Below are 15,936 nucleotides of genomic sequence, written 5' to 3' on the forward strand. Positions count from 1 at the left end.
TTCCAGGTCAAAAGTCCCAATCCTTGTAAAACCTATAACAGAAGCTTTACTATTTTTTTGTTTTGTTACAGTTTTGCATCAGAGTTTTTGTTTATGAGAAAATTTTTTTTTGTAATGTTCATTTTGACAAGAAAAAAAAAGTCGGGTATAAAAATACCTATTCAGACAAACCAATATCTATCAAAACGGCTTACCATAGCCTGACTTAATCATGATAACATTACGGGTAGAACTAGTTTAGTGGTTAGGCGGAATCTCACGGAACACAGCTGTCAGCGTCTGCTGATGTCATATAAAAAAGTTGTTCAAACAGGCAGGAACCTGTCTATCAACTCACGGGGTTCCTCCTCATTTTATTTCTCTCTTATATTACACAGTAAATACTGAGCGGCTGTCTGACTGTGCAGTTGTTTTTTATAATGCTGTTATCACACATCAATGTTCTGTCTGTGTAATGCTGTCAATGTGAGGACAGATAAGGTCTGGATGTCTGAATAAGGAAAGACAAAAAAATCTTTTTTTTCCCCTTCTTTTGTTTTGGAAATGAAAAATGGATAACAGGATTGTTTTTTTTTTTTGTTTCTAAACAAAACAACAAAAAGTTACTCGTTCTTATTTTTCTATTCTTTTATCTTATCTGGAAATAAATAAACAGTTTGATTTCTGATTTTGGATTTCCCATTTTAAAAAAAAAATTGGAATGGTCAGCTTTTACAATGACCAATCGAAGCGACTCTGCTGCTAAAGTCGCTTTGACTCTAGCAGTAAAGTCGCTAAATGTTTTTAAGCAGTCATGCTTCTTACAGACAGTAATAGGGACCGGACCACAGCAGAGATATTTGCTTTGGACATCAGGATCTTACATTATAGAAACAAGTCAATTGTTCATGAATTTTTATCTAATCAGTTGCAAAAACAAGGTCAAATGGGGAGATATTCCTTCAGCTGCTTGTTTCTTAGAAGCTTCTTGACATATTGAGGTCATGGACCCAAAAAAAAGGGAAAAATGTGTCATGAACTCAACAAAAGACTCGAGTTTTTGCCATTTTGACAGTCTGGTAGTAGAAACCAGATGTTTCTAGTTATCATTATCGTCTTCATCACTGTCTCTCATTGTAATGCCTTGCATCCCTCCTTCCCTCACCGAAGCCGTAGCTTCTTCTAAGGTCAGCCGATTTCTTACGGTCTCATACATCTTAGAGTTTAACGTCGAGTCCAGCACTCCTTGAAGACGGAAATCACGGTACTTTTTCTGGCAGAGAAAAACACAGAAAGCTCTTTTAAAACATTTCCCTGTTGAATAAATAGGGCTTCTTGTTCTGTAAAATGTTCTTTTTTTAAAACAAAAATATTACTCTTGGTTAATGCAGACAGGCTTCTGCACTGTCATTCAGAGAGTGGACTTGTGTGGGATGAAACTTGGGAAGTTTCCATGAGCAGTTATACAGGCCCAGAATCGTAGAAGAGCTAAAAATCTTGTTTTGATATACACTATATTGCCAAAAGTATTTGCTCACCCATCCAAATTATTGGAATCAGGTGTTCCAATCACTTCCATGGCCACAGGTGTATAAATTCAAGCACCTAGGCATGCAGACTGTTTTTACAAACATTTGTGAAAGAATGGGTCGCTCTCAGGAGCTCAGTGAATTCCAGCGTGGAACTGTGATAGGATGCCACCTGTGCAACAAATCCAGTCGTGAAATTTCCTCGCTCCTAAATATTCCACAGTCAACTGTCAGCTGTATTATAAGAAAATGGAAGTGTTTGGGAACGACAGCAACTCAGCCACGAAGTGGTAGGCCACGTAAACTGACGGAGCGGGGTCAGCGGATGCTGACGCGCATAGTGCGAAGAGGTCGCCAACTTTCTGCAGAGTCAATCACTACAGACCTCCAAACTTCATGTGGCCTTCAGATTAGCTCAAGAACAGTGCGCAGAGAGCTTCATGGAATGGGTTTCCATGGTCGAGCAGCTGCATCCAAGCCATACATCACCAAGTGCAATGCAAAGCGTCGGATGCGGTGGTGTAAAGCACGCCGCCACTGGACTCTAGAGCAGTGGAGACGCGTTCTCTGGAGTGACGAATCGCGCTTCTCCATCTGGCAATCTGATGGACGGGTCTGGGTTTGGCGGTTGCCAGGAGAACGGTACTTGTCTGACTGCATTGTGCCAAGTGTAAAGTTTGGTGGAGGGGGGATTATGGTGTGAGGTTGTTTTTCAGGAGCTGGGCTTGGCCCCTTAGTTCCAGTGAAAGGAACTCTGAATGCTTCAGCATCCCAAGACATTTTGGACAATTCCATGCTCCCAACTTTGTGGGAACAGTTTGGAGCTGGCCCCTTCCTCTTCCAACATGACTGTGCACCAGTGCACAAAGCAAGGTCCATAAAGACATGGATGACAGAGTCTGGTGTGGATGAACTTGACTGGCCTGCACAGAGTCCTGACCTCAACCCGATAGAACACCTTTGGGATGAATTAGAGCGGAGACTGAGAGCCAGGCCTTCTCGTCCAACATCAGTGTGCGACCTCACAAATGCGCTTCTGGAAGAATGGTCAAAAATTCCCATAAACACACTCCTAAACCTTTTGGACAGCCTTCCCAGAAGAGTTGAAGCTGTTCTAGCTGCAAAGGGTGGACCGACGTCATATTGAACCCTATGGATTAGGAACGGGATGTCACTTAAGCTCATATGTGAGTCAAGGCAGGTGAGCAAATACTTTTGGCAATATAGTGTAATTAGCTTAACTTTTTCAACATTTACACATCTTTACTTACTAAACAAAAATGGTCAAATTATCTTTAATATCATTGTTAAAAAAAGTTTCTTGATATACTTACCTTTTTATTTTATACATTAGTAATCTGTTTTATGCATAGGTAAGCTTATAGTGGGTTGTTTTTAAAATGTGTGGTGCATCATTCTCACTTTGACAATCCTGATGAGTATCTTCAGTTGATAAACATGAAGCTGCAGGTCCATGCGGTCAGTCAGCCAAGTTCCAATAAGGTTCATGCTGCTGGTGTACCATTGCTGTGGCAAAAGGAAAAAAAAAGGCATGGATTAACATTCACACGATGCACAAATACAGAAAACAGAAGTTGTCAACAACAAAAATTGCATCTATCTGTTTTTCTATGGTGGTGGGGGAAAAAATCTTTAAAAAATCAGCAGCACAACTTGCCAGCAAACAGCCTTATTTACATTTCATTAATTCAGCCTGTCAAAGGCAAGATACCTCTGATGATCCCCAAACCGGGGTCTGGAGAAATATCCAAGTTTGTTAACTGGCAGAATCCAAACAGCAGTCCAAAGTCATGACAGGCTAAATGGACAAGAACAGGGCAAGCAAAACTCAGGACTCCAGAGGCAGAAACTAGTGAGGATGAGGCAATCATTAAAACAACTGATGCTAGAGAGTTCTCTAGTATGCTTCCCACGGCTCGTGGATAGCACTAATGGCTGGAAACAAGCAGCTTAAATAGGAACTGGAACAGGTGGATCGGATGAGAGGAAATGAAAACTGGGCGGAGCTAAGCAGATGGAAGAAATGAACCAATAATCCAGTCATCAGTGCCAGGATCATGACAGTCTACATAAAAACATTGTTCAAAGGAGATAAGTGTTATTTTATTTACATACAGGTCTCCTGTTTTTGTTATGAAGGTTTCCAGATAAAATGTTTGTAAGATGTTTATAGATTGTCTATGGCGCACACATTACCCTAACCAGAGATGGGAAGTAACGAAGTACAAATACTTTGTTACTGTACTCAAGTAGATTTTTCTGATATTTTTACTTTACTTTACTACTTATTTTTATGGCGACTTTTTACTTCTACTCCTTACATTTTTACACAAATATCTGTACTTTCTACTCCTTACATTTTAAAAAATTGTCTCGTTACTTTAGTTTTGAATCATTTCAATGGAGTTACCGTTATTATTTTTCACGTCATCAATACCAAATTCAATCTAATTGGATGGGAATCTACGTTGCATTTGACGCACCACTACAAGATGAATCGACAGATTCGGCGGTATTCATTGGCGGCAAATCATTGCAGCTTGGTGGCGGTGGCGTTAGCATAGTAGCATGGACGACGAGATGATTGAAAATAATCTGTACTTTTACTCAAGTACGGAAAATGAGTACTTTTGCCATCTCTGACCCTAACTCAACTGCTGATGGAATGGTCATACTGACGCCATAAAGCTGTAAGTGCCTGTTAGACTCTATTCAACACTAGAGTGACTACAGCACATTGATCCACCTGTTATTTTGGTTATGAATGTATGATAATTTCCTTCAAAATATTAATGATGGTGGTAATTTTATGTGTCTAGTACGGTAATCCTACATTCCTCACCTGGCAACACTGCTCTGTCGTCTAATAAAGAGGATGTGAAATCATCTGGGGAACTCCAAAGTGCCTTGAGAGGACGTGTTGTGAAATGACGCTATATAATAAACTAAAAAAACTGAATCTAGAGGAGTTCCTAGAACAGAGTCATCCATCTGTTTCAGCTTGTCAAGCCTATTTATGTCATTTGCTCTGATGCTGTTATACCATCCCCTTCAGGTTGGAGGAGAGTCCCTGCCTCAAGTGGAAGCGAAAAGGCAAAGCTCTCAATTTAACGTTCGGTCTACGTTCCTACCCTCACCTATGGTCATGAAATCTGGATCATGACCGAAAGAACGAGATCCCGGATCCAAGCGGCTGAAATGAGCTTCCTCCGCAGGGTGGCTGGGCTCTCCCTTAAAGATAGGGTGAAGAGCTCGGTCATTCGGGAGAGGCTCCGTGTAGAGCCGGTTCTCCTCCACATCCAGAGGAGTCAGTTGAGGTGGCTCGGACATCTTCCTCGGATGTCCCCTGGACGCCTCCCTCGGGAGGTGTTCCAGGCACGTCCCACTGGGAGGAGGCCCAGGGGACGGCCCAGGACACGCTGGAGAGACTACGTCTCTCGGCTGGCCTGGGAGCGCCTAGGGCTTCCCCCAGCAGAGCTGGAGGAGGTGTCTGCGGAGAGGGAAGTCTGGGAGTCTCTGCTTAGTCTGCTGCCCCCGCGACCCAGTTCCGGATAAAGCGGGAAACGACGAGTATGAGTACGCTGTTATACCAGTAGATGATAGCCAAAGGTATAAAACTCTAACATACTAGTAGATCTACTGCAAACTATGGAGGATCTAAGCTTCCTTAGGACATAAGGTCTGCTCTGTCCCTTCATGTATACGATTTAACGGTTGGATCCTTTGTAGAGGCTGTTGTTCAGGTGAACAATGAGGTGTTTACACTCCTCCATCACCAACGCTTATTTGACTTCATGACATCTACAATAATCTCCCTCGTTTTGTTAACATTCAGGATATGATTGTTTCCCTATCATCCCACAAAGTGCTTCTCTGTTCTGCTTCATGTCCATGTTTGATGCACCCAAGGACTGAAGAGTCATCCCAGTATTTCTGCCGATGACAGATCTCTGTCTGTCATGAAAGTCAGAATGAAACGACTATTATCCCCTCCTGTGTTACTGATTCCTTGATCAGACAGCTGAGCCTTCAGTCTGACAAACTGTAGTCTGTTTGTCAGGTAGTCTTTGATCCAAGCAAATGTAGATTCCTTCAGCTTAGTCTTCTGGAGTTTCTCACAAAGTCAGTCAGGTTGAATTGTGTTAAATGTTCTGGGAATCAAACATGATCCTCACATTGCTGTCTGCATTGTCTAAATGACAGTGGGTTTGTTGAAGCAGGTGGATGATGGCATCTCTGTCATGTTTGGTTTCAGGTTCCTAACCCACATGCAGAACACTATGAGACTGGGAAAAAGTTCAAAGGTTTATTTAAGTAAAACACAATCAATAAACAGATCCAGGGTTATCAGATCCAGGACTGGTCACGAGTGGGTTCACTGAAGAGGGGGACAGAGGTGTTAGTGGATGTCCAGGTAATTTGCAGGTTGAAGGTATGCAGGTCTGTACCTGTTCTGGAGTTTGAGCAGAGCAGCAGAGGGGGGGAAACCAGGAGGGTGCAGAGGCTGTCGGCAGGCTGAGGGCTTGGAGGAGGCAGAGCTTGGTTTGAGTGCTTGCAGATCACAGATTTGAGTTTCCCTTTCAGATTCTTCAGAGAGCGGGCAGGCAGGTCTTTGACTGGTTTGATTCTCCAGGGTTCTTCAGAGATCAGACAGACAGATTTCCAACAGAGAAACTCTTCAGGGTTTCAGACAGGTTCAACCATAACTGGCAAACACTCTGGCCCTGGGGTGATGTCCTCTGCCTCCTTATATACTGGTCTCCTGATGAGCAAACGAGCAACAGATGGTGCAATCAGCTCCAGGAGACCTAGAACGCCCTCAGGAAGGGATCCTTGGCGCCCTCTGGTGGGCAAGCCTCCAGATCCCAACAATCTCCACTGAAATAAGCAGATCTAGCAGCAGAGACCTATGTTCAGTTAGACAGTTTTTTTTTTCATAAACGCTATTAGGAATACAAAAACAAAAAGAAATGAGGGCATAAATAAGTGTCCATCAACAGAAGAAATACACTATTAGTTCATTTAAACAACTGTTTCTGTTTGAAATGCTGGTTGGTTAAAGTTTTTATACTTAAGGAAGAGCAACCATTTACGTGAGGTTTTTCACCAATCATTTATGCAGTGCAAGCATAGTAAAAAGAAACTGAAAAGGGTCGATACATAACCTGGTTCAAGATGATTGTTTTTATGGGATTAAAGACTAGTTTGAAAAGAGGACAGACCAGGTTTACTTTCAGTGAGAAATACAAACATGGGAGCAGAGTTATTGGAGATACATGTATCTAAATATAAATGGGCTTTATAAAGATTTAGGATAGAAAAATATCGATAACGAAGGAAAATGTAGCTGTAGTTACTGGTGAGATGAGGAAATTGAACTCATTAGCTTTCTAATGTAGTTTTAGAGATTTTCGGTCCTACTAAATAGTGTAGTTTAAATGTGTCCCAACATTTCAGGGGAAAAAAGAGATTTTCAGCATGTGATCTTCACTTTAAATCTGAATATGAAGTGATAATATTAAACTGCAAGTCAAGCTTGCTTTAAAGAACCATATAGATTGGAGAAAATTGCTTTGATGAAGCAGTGCTCGGGGGAATCAGTGAAGTGACCTGGTGCCAGCAGCCTCCTAACTGTCACTGTGTGCCTGTGAAGGCTTCAGTGTGGCAGCAGGCCTGTGATCGCGCCCCGAGCACCACCCCCTGCTGAGAGGCCAGGCCTGGAGTGACTGATCCACTGACTGGCTGCTCTCCCTCCTTCCGTTATCCACTCCTCCTTCCCTTTTTCTTCTGTAGATTTTGCACCTTACCATGCAGCTTCCATCTGAGACACTTTTACCGCAGCCATTTGGTGCTTATTCTGTTCTTCATTAGTTTATTTGTATGGAAGGGAGCATTGTTTTTAGACAAATCATTCATATATTAAACAAATTAACATTACATTAGTGAAATCTCTCGGATATTAGCCATGAATATGCTTCTTTTTCTTCCCTACAGCAACTTGTTCTGCTGCACGTATTAAGAATCATGTGTTAACTCTCATCGACTTCCATTGATTTTCAGTCATTTTCAACCCTTTCAATGCCCTAAACCTAACCATGACCATTGCATACCTCATCCTAACCATAAACCAATTGAAACCTTAGCCCTAACACCAGAAAAATTTCCTAATTTTGTAACAACTGGTCCTCACTCTGAAGGCTAGACAGCTACACACACCCATACACACACACAAAAATGTGTCTTACTATCTTTGTGGAGCCTTTTTATTAACTTCCATTACTTTCTGCAGCCTGACTGTGACCCTAACCCTGACCATTACGGCTTCATACCTAACCTTAACCCCAACCTTAGGTCAATTCTAAACTTAGTCCGTTACATGACCCTGACCCTAAAACAGTTCAGTCATGAGGTCCAGGCATCGGGCCCCATAAGGCATATAGGACCGGATTTATCAAGATCCAATTTTGCGTGCAGTAATTTGCGCTCGCAAACTGGAATTTTGCGCGAGGGGCTGAACCATGGTTTGCTGGTGATTTAACAAGAGTGATTGCGTAACTGGTGGCAGGTGCAAAACTGTTGGAGACGCCCTATTTAAATGATGGTTTTGCGCGTTTTGTGGTTTGCGGCAAAGTAGTTTTTAGTTTGTACAAACTAGTGCATTAAGAAATTTAAATCTTACAGTGACACGCGTACGCATCCCCGCAGCATTGGCATGTTGCTCCGCAGGCGCAGGGGGGAGGTCGGGGTTCTCAGGGCGACACATGGCATTTAGAACGTCGGACAGCACTTCTGAAAAACGAGATTGGGAGATCCCAGCTCTCGCTGCAACTGTACGCTGGAATGACCCAGATGCAAAAAAGTGCAACGTTGCAAGGAGTTTAGTGATATCTGGTATTGCGTGGGTCCTCCTTGTGGCTGGCTCCAAATCCATTCGGAGTTCCCCCAACAGCTCCAAAATGGCAATGCTGGATAAACGATATGTTTTGATGATCGTTTCCTCGTTCATTCCAAAAATATTCACACGGAGTGAAAAAATGCGTTCTCTGCATCTCCTTGCTTCATTTCCATGTCTCCTTCTTGCGACAATAACCGCTGCCATGTGTGCGCAATTACGCATACAGACCATTTGCACCTTCTTTTGAAACGTGTTAAATATAGAGTCAGATACCGTTAGCAAAATTGCTTTCAGGTTTGATAAATCACTTTGCGAGTGCTAAATTAATATATTTACATGTTCTCCTCCCACAAGACGCACTTTTGCGTGTGAACGCCCCATATTGCATATTCATTGCAGAAAAAGTACTAAATGGATAAGAGGCGCTATTTAGCACGTTTTAAAGACCAAATCCTTTTAGCACGCTGTTGATAGATCAGTTTGTACATTTTTTAGCGTGCGCAGTAAAATAGCTCACCTTTTTATACACGCAAACCTTTGATAGATCCGGCCCATAATGTACTAAATACAAGAACGCACACATTTCTGTCCTGTGTTAGGTAGTGAGGACCATGTCTTGACTCCCTTTGACTTCTACTGATATTCAGTCATTAACATTTTATATCCCCCAACCCTGACAATTGTGTTAAACTTAACAATCAGCAGTGCACACCTTGGTCTAAACCTGAACTAAACTAAACCCAACTCAATTCACAAATTAGCCCTAAGTCTAACCCCTTGAAAAATAGCTTCTAAATTATCGTCCTCTTCCTCCCCTGAACCAGGAGAAGCGAGTGCTGCTGGAGCTGGAGGCAGTAGTAGCAGCTCAACAACAACTGCTGGGGTGAAGCCCAGGCAACAGGCCCCTAATGTTCCAGCATCAGATCCTCTTCCACCAGGGTATAAAAACCCATTTGAATGCTAGTATATTATCTAGATCCGTCTGACATCACTGCTGCCAAGCAAACATGAATGATGCACATTCCATAACTAGATATAGTGACTTAATGTCACAATGCTGTTTTTTGTTGTTTTTTTTATCACCGCTGCTTACCTTATCAAGGCTGCACTTAAAAAAATGAAATTGTCTAGAGAGCTATTCTAAACGAAATTTATCTTTGTTTACACTTGTGTATACCAAAAAATAAATCCGTCTATGTCAAAGTTTCCAAGTCTAAGTAAGGACCAGGAAAATATCATCCCTTTAAAACGACAAAATCACTTTGTTGGTAAAATAAGAAACATGCTTCTCCAGATGACCAAAGATGTATTCTTAAATATCTAATTGATTAAATCACCATCACTTTTAAGTTTCTTACATTTTTCCCAATAAAATTCTATGCACCATTGAGGTATTATTATAATAATGTACTTATTCTTGATTGTTTGTATTTTTTCACAGATCACTGCTACACATCTGTTCCCAGTACATCATCTATGCTGGTATCTGATGGGAATGTTCTCACAACAGGTGAGCTAATGAACTGAAAGTTGTCAAAGATTCTACCTCCGGTTCTTATTATTTGCCTTCCATGTTTAATGGTTCTTTCATGTCTTCTGTGATTAGTTCAGTAGTTTCTACATAATTCATTTAACATAAAATACAGTGATAATGATTATCAGGTTTAATAAAACGCCCCCCCTCCCCCAGTTATTTCTGTTTGCCTCTGCTTGTTTTATAATAGAGACCAATTGTCTCTAAGAGCTGAATGAGCTTCTATAGACAGTCACTTTCCTTGTGGTCAATAATTAATAACCGCTTGAAATTAAACTACCAGTTATTGACATTTACTGGTCAAGACACATTGGGTTTTAACAGCCAGTCAGGATGTCCAGCTGCATAGATAAGCGAGTTAAAAACACCTGGTAATTGAGCAAAGGATAAGTTATAATCATTTCAACAACATTCACGTTATTGCTTAACCTTAACTGGAATAATAAATGAATAAACTGTAACCTCCATTACTAATAAAATCCTAATCAAAGCAGTCAAATGAAGCAGCAAACATCCTATTGTGTAACTATCATCTATATAAGAAAGAAAGAAAGACGTTTATGAGAAAAGAAAAATAATTTATCCCAATCTTTTCTATAGGCTTCTCAAGGCTTTGGCAGGGGACTAGCGCTTACCGTCGGCCAAAACAAGCGTAATGTGGCTCTGAATAAATAATGCCGTAACCCGAAAGAGATCAAATCTGTGACATTCTAACAAGCTCCATCTGAAGGAAGCCTTCATGTCCTCAGCCTCAGTGTGTGCGTGCATTCGTGTGTTTTGACACTCCACAACATTGTGACGAAACCCTACCTATACCCACACGACATACATGCCATTTGTAACACGGACACACACACACAAACACCCCCCCCCCCCACACACACACACACACATCTACATCTGCTAGTCCATCCCCCTTTGAGTGAGAGCTGGGAGGGCGACCTCCTGCCCCCATCTGACACCAGCTCATAGCTCCCACTGAAAACCTAAAGCCACCGCCACACACTCAAACCTAGTTTTCATATCTGAATCTTAAAGGAATAGTACACCCAAAACATGATTAGCCTTCATTTTCTACTCACCCCCATGCTGAACAACACTCTGGAGTACTTTTTTGATATCTCAAACGCATCTGGAGATCTGGGAGGCTTCTTGCTGTCTGCTGACATTCAAATAATGGAGGTCTATGGCGCCCGAGACAGAAAGGTCCATAAAAGTCCACAAAAAACGTGTCAATATTCCTCCATACTGCTCGTCCAATGTATTCCAAGTGTCCTGAGTGGGTAGCGTCCAGAATTTACTCGAAACGAAGTCATTTAGAATGTTTTTAGAGCATAAACAGTAGTGTATAGGATTTCCTGAAAGCGCGTTCACGAGTCTACGGAAACCGCGGCAGACCAAACCAGATGAAAGTGCGCATTCAGCTCGGCAAAGAACTCATGCTCTTCCTCAACACTGAAGTCCTCAGACATTTTTCTTTCGTTGTTTCTTTCTTTGCACAGGTAAACAGCACATTTCTTCTTCTACGCTTGCATTATCGGCAGAGCAGACGCTGAATGCGGACTTTCATCTGGTTTGGTCTGCCGGCTTCTGTAGACTCATCTAGCCTCCCAGATCTCCAGATGCATTTGAGATATCAAAAAAGTACTCCAGAGTGTTGTTCAGCATGGGGGTGAGTAGAAAATGAAGGCTAATCATGTTTTGGGTGTACTATTCCTTTAACCCCTAGAACCCGACGGACCCACCGGCGGGTCCAGCTGCTACATGACCTCGTAATTTTAACAAACCCCCAGTATTGATGTAAAAAACACATTTGGCACAGTTTGGTGACATTTATGGATAAATGTGCCAAAATGGCCTCTCCGCCTAAGAAATTTCTCACTAATACCATTCTAAAATAAATATGATTCATCTGATTGAGTCCAAATTTGGTATATTTTTACACAACATTTAGATTTAAAAGTCTGTACTACTTTTTTGTGCTATAAATAATATTTTGGTAGTGTTTTGCAATGTTTATTTCAAAGAAAATTTTGGCGAGGTTCAAAAAATGCAAAATATTTTGTATTTTGTCCCTAATATTTCAGGCAGGGTCAAAGCTACAATGGTGCTGACACCAGAAAACCATTCTATGACATCTTACCTTTACAGAGGTACCAAAAGTTTCTTCTTAAATCTAATAGCTGTGAGGCTATAAGTGATTTACTTTTGTGTGTTTTTGTCAGGCTGAAATTTATTTATACCCCCTGAGGGTGTAAGAGGTTAACATACCACTTTGCTCTTGATGAAAGGGGGAGGGAGCATTGGGTGCAAAAAATTGTGCACCTCACCATCATTCTTTCAGTATCCTCCTTCTCTCTTCTCAAACAGCCAGTTATCTGTCAGATGAGTAAGTTTTCAGATAATTAGAAAAATATAACAACCAAAGTTCATCAGAGACGCAACCTGCCTTTGAGGACGTTTGGGAGCAAACTCTTTAGTGCTATAATTGTGTTTTTAAATCCCCTGTTTCGGTCAGAGGTGAATATAGGAAGGCCAGCTATGATTGGATGCCCTCTGGACTCAGAGCAGGAGGTGGGAAACAAAAGGATCCTCACTAAATGAACATCTCTGTTGGATAATGTCCCCCCCCATGCATGAACCTGGTGCTGAACTGGACAGCTCCTTCAGTGACAGACTGCTGCACCTTAAATGCACCAGGAAGCGTTATCACAGATCCTTCCTCCCAACAGCCTCAATCAGTTCTTCCATTAATGCTGATTCTGCTCAGTTTCTACCTCAGTCAGTTAAATAACCTGCTGCTGTCATTCTGCACATCTCTGATGTTGCTGCTATTTTCAAATATCCATCACTGTAAAAATGTCCATAGCTGCATACAGTGAACCCTCGCTATAACGCGGTTCACTCTTCACGGTCTCGCTGCTTCACGGATTTGCATCATGCATTGTTAAACTTTATTGACAAACATATTAATGGTGGCATGTCGGTTTATAAGGATCTTTTGGCCCAGAAGAAAAAAGAGCGACAACAACTACGGATAACTATGTTCTTCTCTCCAAAAAACACACCTGCACCGCAGGATTTAGAAGGAAAAAAACGCCACAGAGCGGTGAAATACTGTACTGTACACATGAGTCACTATTTGTCCTGCTGTACTTTGTATTTTTTTTCATAATCATTTTTACATTTTCTCCCGTTCCAATCCGTCACGGCGGGGCGGACCTGATCCCCGCAATATTAACCCTTCAAATAATTATTTATTTATTTATAACTATATTATTTTACAGTACAGTAGTTATTTGTAAAAAAAAAATTTTTTTGGAACGTAATCCCCGCGATAAACGAGGGTTCAATGTATTGTTTTTTTATTCTCCAGGTGCACAGTTTTATATTCTTAAAAACCTTTTACAGTGCAGTATTTCCTTGTTTATCTTTTAACTCTTCAATATTATGTTATTCTTATACAGTTTTCTAAGGTCCACATTCGTTTGACAGTTTCTCTACAGTCCTTTTGCTGCTGTAAACACCAGAATTTCCCCATTGTGGGACAATAAAGGGATTTAGCATTGCATTCTATTTTATTCTTTTCTAAATGACATCAAGCAAAGGGTAAACAGTGACAATGTGAGTAAAACCAGTCAGTGTTAGACTGATTTTCCTGTGCAGGAAATGTTTTAGATTATTTACAGGGATGAAAGGAAGCCCAATGCTTCTATTCATATTTTAAAGATTTAATTATAACCAATTTTACATATTTTATAACTTTTATAAAAATGTTCTTTTTTTTTTTTTTACTCTCCCAGATTGTTTATCATTCACCAGTTCTAATTTCCAGTGAAGCTGTGGTTGCTGCATGTGTCTGCCTTGGCATCAGAGTATTGACGATTCTTCCCAATTTTCTATCAAATTGAGGACTAATTTTTGCAAAAGTGGGGACACTGCAGGCTCCTCTCCTGTGGAACCAACTAGTCAGTGAGGCAGACACCCTGTCTACTTTTAAGGCTAGGCTTAAAACTTTCCTTTTAGATAAAGCTTCTAGTTAGAGTGGCTCAGGTTATCCTGATCTATCTCTATAGTTCTGCTGCTATAGGCTTAGACTGCTGGAGGACATAGGGACCCCTTTTTCATCATTCTGCTTCATTCTATCTCTATTCTCCCACTCTGCAGAATCTGTTAGTTCAGTCTGTAACCTTCTGATCTCTTTGCTTTCCTCATAGTAGCTTCATCTGGTCTGTTCCTGTTTGGCTGTGACTCCTGTTTTTAGACTTAGACAACCTTTATTGTCATTTTGTTTTGTACAACTTTCAGACAGTAAATGATATAAGAGTCTAGAAAAAAACATTTTGTGGACGCAGCTAATTTGGTAGACGCAGCATCCATACCTAGTTTGTAGCGTTCTAAGAGGATATTTTGTGGAATTGTCAAGAGCTTTATCAAGCTGGTGTACAGGTGCTATCATGTTGGAAAAAAAAACAAAAAAAACAGAGTAGTCTGTGACTAACTGGATTTGCTGTCCTTCATCCTTAGAGACATTGGAGCTGGCTGTGCGTTTCCTGGATGGGGCCGCCTGTGGAGCCGGTTGACCGTAGCCTTTTGTATCTCTGCTTTTTTTTTTGTATGTGATTCTTTGTCTGCTTCTGTCTCCTTGAACCCCAGTCGGACTCAGCAGATGGCCGCTTAAACTGAGCCTAGTTCTGCTGGAGGTTTCCTCCTGTTCAAAGCAAGTTTTCCACTCCACTGTCGCTACAAGCATGCTTAGTGTGTGAGGGATTGCTGAAGAGTCAATGAGTCGATGCAATAAGCTGGTTTTCCTTTGATAGAACATTTTAAACCAATCTGAGATGGACGACCTGGTTGAACTGTCTCTGTAATGTGCCCTTAGATTATATGTGTTGTGAATTGATGATTTATAAATAAACTGAATTGAATGTAGTTGCGTCTTCTATAAATCTATTGTGTGATCTCGGCTTCCTTCCTCTGCTGAAATAACAGTTTTGTTCTGGGAACTCCTTTAGAACCTCTGTAGATGATTTCGCAGGGAAGAATTCTTCATAAAGTAAAGAAAATGCTAACAATAGTGAGCATCCTCTTCAGGATGTTATGCAGAAAACACTTTGCCCAACAGAGTGTCTTAAGTCAAAGGCTTCTCCAGAATGATGCAAGACAGACCACTACAGTAGATCATTTCTGCCTGGAGCTATCAACACCCACAACAACTTGATAAAAACAAACCAACAATAGGAACAAAAACCCTATGAGTTACTGGAACATTAATTTGCCTTTGGGATTAATGAAGTACTTTAGAATTGAACTGAAAAAAAGATCCTGCAAAATGAAGTAAGTGGATTGGAATGGCGTTGTTCCCTTCAAGTTCTTCTAATGCAAAGCTTTCAAATGCGGTTAAAAACGGTTGGCCAGGACACATCTTCACCTTATCCTTAAACGTGTTAAAAAAAGACCATGAAAAAGCCTTTAAAGACATGCACACGTACTTACAGGGTCTCATAATAGGCAGCTGATTTGTTAGGGCAGAGGCTCTCTTTTGTGTGGCTCCTCAGGAGCTTTGTGTTGTGAAAACCAGGAATGCAAGAGGAAAGGAGGGCCTCACTGCAGGGAGTATGGGGGGATTAAGCCGGGACTAAGCCTGTGTTTGCCCCAGCTGATCATATATATATATATATATATATATATACATACATACATACATACATACACATATATACGTGTGTATATATATATATATATACGTATATATGTGTATATACACATATATATGTGTATGTATGTATATATATATATGTATATGTGTATATATATATGTGTATATGTATATATATATGTATATATATACATATATATATATATATATACATATATATATGTGTATATACGTATATATGTATATACGTATATACATATACACATATATATGTATACATATATACATACATACATGCTTATATATATATACACATATA

General features: G+C 40.7%; 1 long non-coding RNA gene across 2 annotated transcripts; it reads right to left on the reverse strand.

The window, feature by feature from the left end:
• Positions 1 to 610: 610 nt before the first annotated feature.
• Positions 611 to 15,536, reverse strand: LOC119780274. 2 transcript variants are annotated; one of them, XR_005280369.1, is made up of 3 exons: positions 15,455 to 15,536; positions 2,931 to 3,035; positions 611 to 1,252 (listed from the first exon to the last, which is right to left on the reverse strand). It is a non-coding gene; the product is annotated as an uncharacterized LOC119780274 (long non-coding RNA). The 2 variants fall into 2 exon arrangements; XR_005280370.1 differs by lacking the exon at positions 15,455 to 15,536 and adding an exon at positions 10,594 to 10,688.
• Positions 15,537 to 15,936: the final 400 nt, after the last annotated feature.

This window comes from Cyprinodon tularosa, unplaced genomic scaffold (genome assembly GCF_016077235.1).
Source record: "Cyprinodon tularosa strain WSP-4 unplaced genomic scaffold, ASM1607723v1 ctg1581, whole genome shotgun sequence".
NCBI classification, from domain to species: Eukaryota; Metazoa; Chordata; class Actinopteri; order Cyprinodontiformes; family Cyprinodontidae; genus Cyprinodon; species Cyprinodon tularosa.